We start from the raw sequence: 13210 nt of genomic DNA, 5'->3' as shown, positions 1-13210 counted from the left end.
CAATATGGTAATGTTCTAGTGGAGTGAAACAGTCAATTTAAAATATTTTGAATCCTGTATTGTTGTTTATTTGTAGCAGGGACTGTAAATAGAGAGAAAAAGGACAGAGAAGTTGAGAATTTAATAATAGAATCCTGTTGTTGTCCTTTAAATAATCCTAAAATCAGTAACTTATGATAAAAGGGGGGGATGAGACAGAGCCTGCTTCTCTCTCTCTCTCTCTGTCTCTTTCTTTCTTTGTTTCTGTGAGGTGGCAGGGTTGGTAGTACATGTCCAGAGTAAAACTCTGTTCTCAGTCCAATGTGGGGACAAGAGACAGAAGCACTGCCTGCCTACAAGGAAACAAGACCTTCTGAGGGGTTGCATTACTCCAAAGGTGAATGACATTTACTCACAACAGGTTATTGTTAGTTCACCCTGTGAAGAAAGTGGAAATGTAAATAAGTTTTTAAAATGTTGAGTATCTCCCTGCTTATACAAAATGTTTAAAGAATCTGTCAATGTTTTGATCCATTTCTAATTGCACATGTTTTTTGAGGGAGATTCTAAAATACACACTTTGAAATATCAGCTGAACAGTAGGTGATGTCATTACAATGCTCCTGGTTGCAAGGGGATTATTTGGAAAAATAAATGACAGGTAAAAGAACTTTTTCAAATAGCTGTCTGTTATTTTTAAAATAAAACAGTTGAGACTGTTAAGCTGAGCAGTTTGTGAAGAGCAGCAGTTAGTGAAGAGTTGCAGTCAGTGGATACCCACTAAAAATAACTCATCAAAAACTGTAAGCCTGCCTTTGCCTTGCTGTTATGTTTTAGATTAGATCAGGGACAGTATTCTGTAGTTAGACTAGGAAAATTTAGTTTTTTCTAAGACAATGGACTTCTATCCTACAGCTTAATTTTATAATTCTTGTGATTGAATTCTGGTGTTTATTGAAAGTTATTGATTTACATTCTTTTATTTTACTGATTATTAAATGTTTTTCATTACTTTACATTGTGGCTGGACAATCAGTGTGTTCTTTAGAGATTAGAGAATGTTTATACCTGTTTGATACTCCCCAGATCACCTCAAATGCCTGGCTGCTTCTGGTCATAGTTATCAATTATTTTGATATTTCATTTTTAGTAATTGATCACCCTTTGAAGGGCATATAGACCTGTCTGACTCTGGTGGCAGCATTATATTTTGTACTGGGGAGGGGACACAACTGGAAATCTGTGTCAGGTTTCCCATAAGTGTTTGAGAGTGTGAGATTTAAATTTATTTTGAGTGTGGGTGAGTCAGAGTTCTTAAAATGGATCACTTTGCTCTGAAGAGTATGATAAGGGATTACATTTGGGTTGGACACAGATATATAGTCCAGTCCCAGGAAAATAGAGAATGTTTCAGTTGTACTCTTAAGGGAAATTGTGGAATTTTACTCTTGTGTTCTCTGGTGTTTTCCTTAACGCTCCCACACTGGAATCAGTAGTGAGTATAGAGGCTCCTTAATTACTAACCTGGGCCTTAAGTCGATGACATCACATTATTGGTGACAGGCCAGTGGGATACTAGTTAGATGTTACATCTTATTGGTGGCAGTCCAGTGGGATACTGGCCAGACATCACACACCCCTTATTCAAGGAGAAAAAGAAGATACCTGATTATCTTTGGATGATGGCACCAATACTAGTGCTTGACACTTACCCAGAAGGGAGCTGAGCCACATTGTATTTATGCATCCACATGGAAGACATGGAAAAGATATGTGTACATTAGTGCATGCACCACACATGTTTGTGTGTGTGTGTGTGTTTCTGCACATATGTATTTGTGTGTGTATATGTGTTTGTAAAATTAAAATACAGGTGCACTGAAATGTTTTAGGCCCCATTACAGGGGACCATTTACTGTTGATAAATATGTGTCATATTTTGTTCATGTATTTAAAAAAAAAAGTGGATTACCTCAACAATGACTGAGCCTTCAAGCTCTGGCTGCTTCCCATCTCTGTGTCATTATGTCAAGTACAGTGATTTTAGGATTTGGCCTGCTAATGTAGTTGTATTAATCTGTTTCACTAGTAGTATATGCATGACAGAGGGGTCTCTGTTATTGTACCCCAATCCTTGATAGCTGACTAGCAATCATTAAACTGGAATTTTATTCCCAAGGTATCAGCTAAAAATGACAGGCTGGCTTAGTAGGAACATTGTAAATTCACTTTCTTTCCTTCTTTTGCTATGCAAAATCCCATGTGTTATCTACAAAACAGTGTTGGCAGTGCTTTGTTTATGGTGTTAAATAATATGAGTTAAAATCAGCAGAGAATGAAAGTGGTGTATTTTGCAGCAATCAAAACTGGGAGACTTTTTTAGAGGTGCTTATATAAATCAAAATGAATTATTTACAGTCAAACAGAGATGACTTTGAGGTCATAAATGCACTTGACTTCATCATCATCATCAACCCCTTTTTTCTTATTTTCTACAAGGGGTCAGTGTGCTGTGTCAACTGTCACCATCTCTCTCTGTCTTCTTCCACACTCATACCTGACTGCTGCAGGTATTCTCTTACGGAATCCATCCACCTCTTTGTTGGATGCCCTCATTTTCTCCTGCTATCCCAAATCTTCTTCACCAAAATGTCTTCTTTTTTTCTGCACGTGCCAAAACCACTGTAATTTGTTCTCTGTGAACTTTTTTGCAATTGGAGCTACATTTGCTTCTGCTCTTATATCCTAATTTTTTCATCTGTCCCACAATGTGCATCCTACCACCCATCTCAGGTACTTCAGCTCCATCACCTCTAGCTTTCTCAGCTGTTTTGCCTTTCCAGCTGTTTCTGTACCATACAGTAAGACTGCTTTCTCCACTGTTTTGTACACCTTACTTTTCAGCTTCTTTACCATTCTTACATCATATACTATAGCTGACAGTGACAGTTGGCTGCAACCCCTCTGATTGTAGAAATGCACCTGACTTACAACTGAAATAAAAGTGTTGCTTAAACAAATGGAAATGCTTTGGGTGGTTGTAGAGCTATTCCTTATGGTGAATATATACACTCAAACTATCTACATTTAAGCAAAATTAGTAGCAACTCAACAAAGTCAGCTTACCTGAGAAGAAAAGAGGTAGCTATAGCCTCATGTACCAGAATTTTTTTGTTAGACAATCAAGGAATTAAAGGCCCTGTAAATAGTAGTAATGAAATATATTTCCCCTCAAATTACAACCCAGACCTCAATTACTTTAAAGACTTCATTCTTTCAAAAGCTACCATTGAACCCATTACATGAATAATCCTAAACCAATGGCATTTCACATATAGCTTCATATCTGTATTTCATTCCAATATTCTAATATCAAGGACGGTGGTAACAAATCTGTTTGTAAGGTCTTAACAATTAGATGGAAGGTCTAGTACAAAATATAACCATGCTGCCTTCCTAACAGTGGTTGTACTATGTAGTTAACCATGAGCTCATATTTCCAGCCTCTTCCCACCCCATTTTAAGCATGCCAGTATAATATCTTTATTGAAACTTCTCAAAGCTGAATTATTTCCAGATGTTACACCTACTTCTAATCTGTTCCCATTTTGCCAAAATATTTGAGAAACTATGAATGAATTATTGAATATAACAACCGCTATGGACTTCTAACTGGTATATAGCATAGTTTTATGTCTGGTTTTGTACATTGACAGCCCTGTAATAAGTTTGTATTACTATATATAATAATGCAAATATTGGGCTATTTATTCATGGTTTGTTTATTGATATGATATGATATGATATGACATGACATGACATGATATGATATGATATATATGCATTTAATACAGTGACTCGTGAGATTCTCCTCAAAAAATTGTGATAATAAACCTGGACATGGATTGGTTGTCTGATGTTATAGTTACTTCAATAACAGAACCTTTCAAGAGACTTTAGGCAATATCATTTCTAATGGAATATCTCCATTTATTCATAACACTATCAATTGAGAGAATACTGCTTGATATAAACTCCCCAAAGTGCAGATCCTGGAATGATTTTTTTAGGGAAATCATGGAAGCAATACAACCTGACTGAATTATTTCTCCTTTAATCCTTTACCTAATATTGTGTGACTGTATAGTTGGTTGAATGTTCATTTTGCCAACTGATCTAACTGCTGCCATTTTATATTGAACATCAGGTATGTCAACTGTAGGGATTGGTGAAATTGGTATCATCAATGGGTGTGTTTAAGGTAAGTGGTTAAGGAATGCCTGCAGAGTGTTTGCTGATTACAGTTAGGGTAAGGGACAGCTAAGGGGACAGTTTTACTCTTTTGTATGTTTGTGATTGTTTTGGGGTTAGGGCTGAGGTTAGGATTTGGTAATGGGATAGTTTTAGTGTTGTACATGTGTGTAATGCATGTATATGTGTGTATATTTGAGTGTGTTGTTTAAAGGCACTGTTAGGGAAAGGTTTTGATAAGTGTTTAGAGCTAACTGCACCACTATTCACACAATTTTGTTCCTGTGGTGGTTGTATCTATCTATCTATACATACATGTATAGCTATATATGTGTGTATATATATATATATATATATATATATATATATATATATATATATATATAAATGAAAAAAGGCATAGCTGTTCCAGCTATAATGTACAAAAAACTTGTATTGCACAAACCACAGAAGGTAGACTTCACACAAATAACGCTGCCACAGTTGTCTTATACGTTTTCGTCAGCTAACTTCATCAGAATGAAGTAACCACATCAATTCCTCCCTATATATGCATTTGTAATTTAATTTAATCCAATCAAGTCATCCAACCCATTAAATACACTTAATTAAATGTGTAATGTCAAACAACATAAAAGACAGACTTGTAACTATAAAATTTTCAAGTGTTGCTAAAATCACAATCAATAAATAATGCATATACTGTTGACAAATAGAACTTATGAATACGTTATATAAGTAACATGTACAAATGTTAAAAATCGTATATAAAACTTAAAAGTCTATATAATAAACTCCTAAATTATAATGAAAGAGAATCTTTTGTAATAACACCATCTTGTGGTGATACCTGATAAAATTAATGAGCAAAAGGTATAATTAATTTTTTAAAATAAAATGAATATCTAATCATGTTGAATAGTAGATGTTTTTTCAACATTCAACATAAGTTAAAATCTTATAAAAGTTATATAGATATACACAAATATATATATTATATTATAATTTTTGCAGATCTTAATTTTAAAACAGGTTTTAGGGAAACCATTTCATTCAGACCAGGGTAGCCATTGGCATCCAATATTATTTGTCAATATAACTCTTTATAGTCTAAACAAGCTTCCCATGGTCCTCCCCTGGGATCTACAGGAACCACTTCTATAACAAAGAACTGGAATTTCACCTGATCACATACTGTGTGTGTTTATATAAGGCATTGTTAACATTTTCTTTCCTCATGTCAAAATTGTGTTCATATATCTTTTGCTTTAATTTTCTCTCGGTTTTACCAATATAGAAGGAATCACACGCTTCACATACTCCAATATATACTAATCCACTAGTGTTACAATTTGCAAAACCCTTTGTTGTAATAAGTCTACCTCTACTTTTTAAAAAAAAATGTCACTTTCCTTCACATTACAACAATAGGGATAACTACAGCACTTACTTGTCCCTTCCTTGTGGGATTTTTGTGGGCCATGGTTGGCTCCTTCTATATTATGTTTAATATTACGACCTTTTCTGTATGTTAACCTGAGAGGTTCTTCAAAATTCAATTTCAAATCAGTTAGACTGGCAAATTTATTCCATTCCTTATTAATAATATTTCTAATCAAATAAAACTCCCCATCATATGTGATGGTCAAGGCAGACTAATACCGTTTCCCACCTGGGTGATGTTCTTTGTTAATATTTACTATATTTTCAATATTTCCTAGTATAGGTGAAAATCTAGTCGTCCTTGCCTTGACTACATCTTCAATAATGTTTTGTAAAAAAATCACCTGGGTAACCCCTTTCCTTAAACATGTTTACAATATATTCACATTCTTGTTTGAAATCATGCTCATCCGAGGTTATTCTACTTGCTCTCATCAGCTGTCCTTTAACAATTGCCTTCTTTTGGTGTGGCGCGTGAGAGCTAGTGTAATGTAAGTATGTATTGGAAAAGGTTCCTTTCCTGTAAATCTTAGATTTAAAACCTGTATTGGTTCTCTGAATATTAACATCTAAAAAACAAAGCTCACTGAAATCAACATTATAAGTAAACTTTAACAATTCTGTTGTACTTAAAATTAATTCATAAAATTCTATAAATTTTTCCTTTGTACTATTCCAGAAAAGACAGACATCATCCAAAAAATGTTCATCATAATTCCAACACTGTTGGAACTCTGAATTAAAAACAAACTTGGTCTCCCAATATAATAAAATAATGTTGGCGTATGTGGGTGCATAGTGTGCACCCATTGCCACCCCTTTTAATTGCCTATGGTATTCTCCCTGAAAATATATAAAGTTGTTATTTAGAATTAAATCCATGAGTACTAGGCATGTACGAAATACCTTAAAGGGGATGGCATTTTTACTTTCCAAGAATTCCTCGAACCATGCTAGACCTATATCGTGGAGAATACATGTAAACAGGTCCACCATGTCCAAGGTTATAAAGAAAGAAGTGTTCTCTTGGTCAGTATTGTCTATATGCCTTAAAAAATCCCATGAATCCTTTAAGATATTGGGATGTTCCATCACTGTTTGTTTTAAATGAACATCTACATACTTAGCAAGGGGAGTTGTTAAAGAACCTTCAGCCAAAACTATAGGTCTTAAAGGTGGATCTCTGTGTTTTTTATGGACCTTAGGTATGCCAAAAATGGAGGGAACTTTAGGTTTCTCAACATATAAAAAATTGTAAGTTTCAAGGTCTATTAGTCCCTCTAATACCAAGTCATTTAGACATACCGTAAGATTTCTATGTGCTATGTTGAATTCAATCGCTGATACCCTCTCGTAGTATTTTCATCATTAAGCATTTCAAACATTTTGGCATCATAGGCAATCTGGTCCATTAAAACCACAGCGCCCCCTTGTCAGGCTTCATGATCCTAAGATTTTTGTTTTCTTTACAGGATGTTAAAATATCTAATTCTTCTTTGGAAAGATTTGAATTCACTTTGTTGTATTTTAATTTCTCCCTAAGTTTTTGAGCTGTGGGTAGAGGGGTGGATTAAACGTACCCTTTTTCTTTAAAACAGAAATATCTTTTTCCATCACCCTACCATTAAAAAACAGCTCTAAATTCTTCTGTCTAATAAACATCTTCACATCCACTAGTAGGTTAACAATATTGGCCTTGACCCTAGGAATGAAGGTGAATCCTTTAGTAAATAAATTGAAATGCGCTTTAGTAATGGAAATATTAATGAGGTTAAATATATTAAAACCTCTATAACTAAAAACACCATCATTAGAAGCAATATCTTCTGTAACTATTGTCTCCAGTATGTGTTCCTCCCTTTTTGCTGGTAGTTCCCATTTCTGTAATTTATAGGTTCCTTTTTCTTTAACCTTTCTGATCTCGTGGGAGAGGGAAACTCTAAAGGGTCACACATATTATATAAACCACTTTGGTCTTCATTTTCATCATTGTTATGTGCATCAATATTATATCCATCCTCTCTATAATAAAAATGTTTATTTCTTCCCAATACCCTTGGTTTGGGATATTGTACATTATTGCTGTATTCTACCATATCCCTTTCTATCTTTCTAGCCTTTCTTTCATGTACTTTTACACATCTCATTTCTATGTCCTTTAACATTTCATGGTATTTAACCTTCTCATTTTCAATACCAAACGGTAAATCATTAATAATTTTCTGATTAATAGTTTCAATTGCAGTGTACATTTTATCCATCTCACATTCATTGTTTTTAATAATAGCTTGCATAATATCCGCTCCACATTTATCAAATGCTGCTATAAGTTCTTTGTGAAATGGTGAACCATCTAACACATTGTTTGGGTACTTACACACACGTAAACCCTTGAGAACAATATTCAAGCTTAAACAGTGTTTTAAATAAACATTATCCATTTCCCAAGATTTATATTTAAATAGCATACCATCCATCTTCAAAATCATTTGTACATAAGTTTCATTGCTGCCATTGGCCTGTGTTCTAAACGGCTCTTTAAAATCTATTTTAAAGTCAAAAACGTCTTTGACATGAATTTAGTACCTTTGTAAGTAACTGCCGCCCCAGTCACTTCCGTGTTAACAGTTTGTTTAGGTTGTAAAGCTATTGTCCCATTTGTAAGCGTTGTGGCGTTGCCAGTTGGAAAAATCTTGGGAAAACCATCCAGGCTAGTCATATGAGGCTAACTGTTCTCCCCTCTACTAACTTTATCATTCACAAAGGCCATCCCTTCTTTCAAAGCAGGACCTATACTTCCTTCCTGGGTACAGGGAATCGAGGAGCGCATAGAAAGCATAATAAGTGATTGAGTCAGTGGCGCCAAAACACCCACCAGTTCAGAAATCTGTCCAATAAGTTTACGAACTTCTCCCACTTCACTACCAATCCTGTGGCTATTGCAGTTGTCACAGTTACGACTGTCTGCACTTGCTGGAGAATCCATGACCACAAATTCAAATTACTAAACACAAAGAAGGTGGTCTCTGTGCCAAACCGCAAACAAGTAAATGAAAAAAGGCACAGCTGTTCCAGCTATAATGTACGAAAAACTTGTATTGCACAAACCACAGAAGGTAGACTTCACAAAAAACGCTACTACATTTGTCTTGTACGTTTTCATCAGCTAACTTCATCAGAATGAAGTAACCACATCAATTCCTCCCTATATATGCATTTGTAATTTAATTTAATCCAATCAAGTCATCCAACCCATTAAATACACTTAATAAAATATGTAATGTCAAACAGCATAAAAGACAGACTTGTAACTATAAAGTTTCAAGTGTTGCTAAAATCGCAACCAATAAATAATGCATATATTGTTGATAAATAGAACTTATGAATATGTTATATAAGTAACATGTACAAATGTTAAAAATTGTATATAAAACTTAAAAGTCTATATAAACTCCTAAATTATAATGAATGAGAATCTTGTGCAATATCACCATCTTGTGGTGATACCTGATAAAATTAATAGACAAAAGGTATAATTAATTTTTTAAAAGAGAATGAATATCTAATCATGTTGAATAGTAGATGTTTGTTCAACATTCAACATAAGTTAAAATCTTATAAAAGTTATATAGATATACACAAATATATATATTATATTATAATTTTGCAGATCTGTTTACGTGTGTTTAAGTATCCGAACAATGTGTTAGATGGTTCACCATTTCACAAAGAACTTATAACAGCATTTGATAAATGTGGAGCTGATATTATGCAAGATATTATTAAAAACAATGAATGTGAGATGGATAAAATGTACACTGCAATTGAAACTATTAATCAGAAAATTATTAATGATTTACTGTTTGGTATTGAAAATGAGAAGGTTAAATAACATGAAATGTTAAAGGACATAGAAATGGGATGTGTAAAAGTACATGAAAGAAAGGCTAGAAAGATAGACGAGTTTATATAAACTTTTAAGTTTTATATACAATTTTTAACATTTGTACATGTTACTTATATAACATATTCATAAGTTCTATTTATCATCAGTATATGTATTATTTATTGGTTGTGATTTTAGCAACACTTGAAAATTTTATAGTTACAAGTCTGTCTTTTATGTTGTTTGACATTACACATTTAATTAAGTGTATTTAATGGGTTGGATGACTTGATTGGATTAAATTAAATTACAAATGCATATATAGGGAGGAATTGATGTGGTTACTTCATTCTGATGAAGTTAGCTGCCGAAAACGTATAAGACAACTGTGGCAGCGTTATTTGTGTGAAGTCTACCTTCTGTGGTCTGTGCAATACAAGTTTAGCTGTGCCTTTTTTCATTTACTTGTTTGCGGTTTGGCACAGAGACCACCTTCTTTATATAAGTATAGATATATATATATATATATATATATATATATATATATATATATATATATATATATATATATATATATATACCTACTGTGTGTATATATATCTACTGTATATATATATATATATCTACTGTATATGTATATATATATATATATATATCTACCAACTGTGTGTATATATATCTACCAACTGTGTGTATATATATCTACTGCATATATATATATATATATATATATATATATATATATATATATATATATATATGTATATGTATAGATACACATTCACTTTAGAATATTGAAATGCCAATAATCTCAAAATTCAAAATATCAAGACCAAAATCTTGAAAAGTGCATTATGCTGAAAGTTCACAATGTCGAATGTTAGAATGTTGAATCGCTGTGTAAATACTGTTATGATGTGCAGATTGGTTGCTTTGGCTTTAAGATGGGTTGTGTTGTGGTATAGTAAATAAGAAGAGAACATGACTGAGGTTACGTGTGAAACTCTGGTAAGTATCGGAAAGATATATAATAATGTGTAATGTTTTAGTAGTAAAGTAGTGTTTCTAAGAAAAGGTTGAGGATAGTTTTTTGCAATTTAAATAGGCAGTCATGAAGCTAGGAATGGTATGTTTGCTATTTTGTTCTGTGTAGTGCGATCTCGGAGTTGATATATTTAAGTAGCAAGGGGTGTGGGGGGTGCAGGTAGGGCTTTCCCCCTTGCTTTTATTTGTAGTTTAATATAGTGTGTTTTTTATTTTTGTATGTTGTTGTGGTGGAGTATAGTAAGTGTTGGATTGTTATGTTAGGAATCAATGTTTTCAGGTTTCGGTGTATTGCTGTTTCAGGATTTTGGTCTTCATATATTGAATTTTGAAATTATGGTATTCAGTTTTCTAAAGTGATTCCATGCACACATATGCATATACAGTATATACATATACAGTATATATATATATATATATATATATATATTTTTTTTTTTTTTTTATTATTATTTTACATTTGTTTACTAGGATAGTCTAACTGGACACATGTCCATTTACAGCAGAGGCCTGGGGAGAAAAGCTTCATATTCAGTACACAAAAAACAAATAGTTGAACAAATTGATAACAATATGATCATCTGTACAGAAGCAAAAAATTGTCAATAGATAAAAATACAACTTTTGATACAAAAAACAAAATTGATAATGGTTAATGTGGTTTTGTGGAGAGGAGGCAAACATTTGACAGTATTAACAGAACATTGACGATTCAGAGGGAAGCAGAATGTAAGAAAATATGATTGTTGTTGGTGGGTCTTGATGCAGAGAAAGCATTTGACAGAGTAAGCTGGGACTTTATGAGCAGGGCAATGGAGGCATTTGCATTTCCTGAAAAATTATAAGATTGATTAGGAGAATATATGAGGGATCGAAGGTGAAAATTAAAGTGTTTGAGGTCCTCTCTGATAATTTCTGCTTGAGCAGAGGGTGTCCTCTTTCCCATTTGTTATTTTCATTATATTTAGAACCATTGGCAAAGAAAATAAGGGACTCAGAAATTCAAGGATATCATTGGTATGGGAGTCAAGAAAAGCTGTCTCTATTCATAGATAGTATAATTGTATACCTTACAAAACCAGAAAATGACATTACAGTGTTGTGGAACACTTTGAGACAGTTTCAAATACTTTTGGGATACAAAACTAATGAGGCTTAAAGGCAATAGCAGTAAATTATTTTCCCACATATGAATTGGTTCAGCAATATCTATATTTATGGGGACATGTAAAATTAAGTATTTAGGAGTATGGATTATAAATGATTCTGTTGTGGCAGCTATGGATATGTGGGAAGAGACTAAACAAAATATAATACAAAAACTGAAAAAATGGAAACTTTGTTATATGGATATGGATAGTAAGATACAAGCAGTTAAAATGTTTTTAGTCCCATTAATCTTATACACAGGTCAGGCATATTTTTGTCAACCAGAGGAGAAGTTATGGATAGCAATTAATAAAGAGCTGAAGGACTTTACTGGGAGGGGAGAACAGCAAGACTCAAGTGGGATAAGCTGATTCTTCTAGTAGAGCAGAGCGGATTGGGATTACCCGATTTGAAGAGATATTACAGAGCTACACAGTTAAGGCTCCTATACATAGCACAAGCAGAAAACTATAATTTGAAGTGGAAAGGGATGATGAAGAAACAGGGGGGGGAAGCTCAAGAAACAAGTAGAGACTGGAATTTTGGATGCAGGCCTTTAAGGAGAATAACAATAATCATACAGAATATTATAGCCATAAAGCAGCAGAAAGTATCCTAAGAACGAAGCCAACATGGGAGTGGAGAAAGGAGATTCTGCAATTAGGGATATAAACAATAAGCAAGAGGGGGCTGCAATTTATTGGAGAAAACTGTTAAAGGAACCAAGATATTGAGAGCAAAAATAACTAGAGAGGGAAAGATGATAGAATGGGAAGACACCAAGTATTTATTTGGACTGCAGGTTACAAATTGACTTCACTATCAAAGACTGATATCAGAGTATAGGCAAACGGAAAAGAAAACGGGGAGTCCTAAATGAAAGACCAGCTCTGGTAGAGTTTTAAGTATAATCTAGAACAGAAGCTGCCATTAAAAAAGGAATAATTAGTACAGCATATAAAATATTGTCTGATAACCATATGAATCAATCAGAGGAGGTTAGAAAAGATTGGGAAGAGAGACTGGATAAGCAATTCACAAGAAACAATGGGATGATATATGTATGGCTCCCAAATATGCAACAAAATCTACAAGATTTAGGATTTTTGCTTGGAATTGTTTACATAAATATTTTTATACCCCAAGTAGAATCCAAAGTATTTTTCCTCAGGCAGAGTGTGGTGAGTTGGTAGATTTTAAGGATTCCCTGCGGGATGCACTGTTGCAGATGCTGGGTGGGCAGATTGGTGTGATGAGGGAGATGATTTTTCTGAGCTATGATACAGAATCGAAATTGCCTAGACATGGTAAGGCATTGCTGTATCTAATTATGGTGGCCGCCAACAAAACAATTAAGAGAAAATGGAAATCAAAATGTAAACCAGTAGAAATGGTGAATATAGTAACAGGATAAAACAACTGGAATTGAGATCTTTAGAAAAGTGTAGGAGCAAACTA

Source organism: Protopterus annectens, chromosome 10.part0, assembly GCF_019279795.1.
Source record: "Protopterus annectens isolate FY-2018-M chromosome 10.part0, PAN1.0, whole genome shotgun sequence".
In the NCBI taxonomy this organism is placed as follows: domain Eukaryota; kingdom Metazoa; phylum Chordata; order Ceratodontiformes; family Protopteridae; genus Protopterus; species Protopterus annectens.
This window is presented reverse-complemented; position numbering follows the sequence as displayed.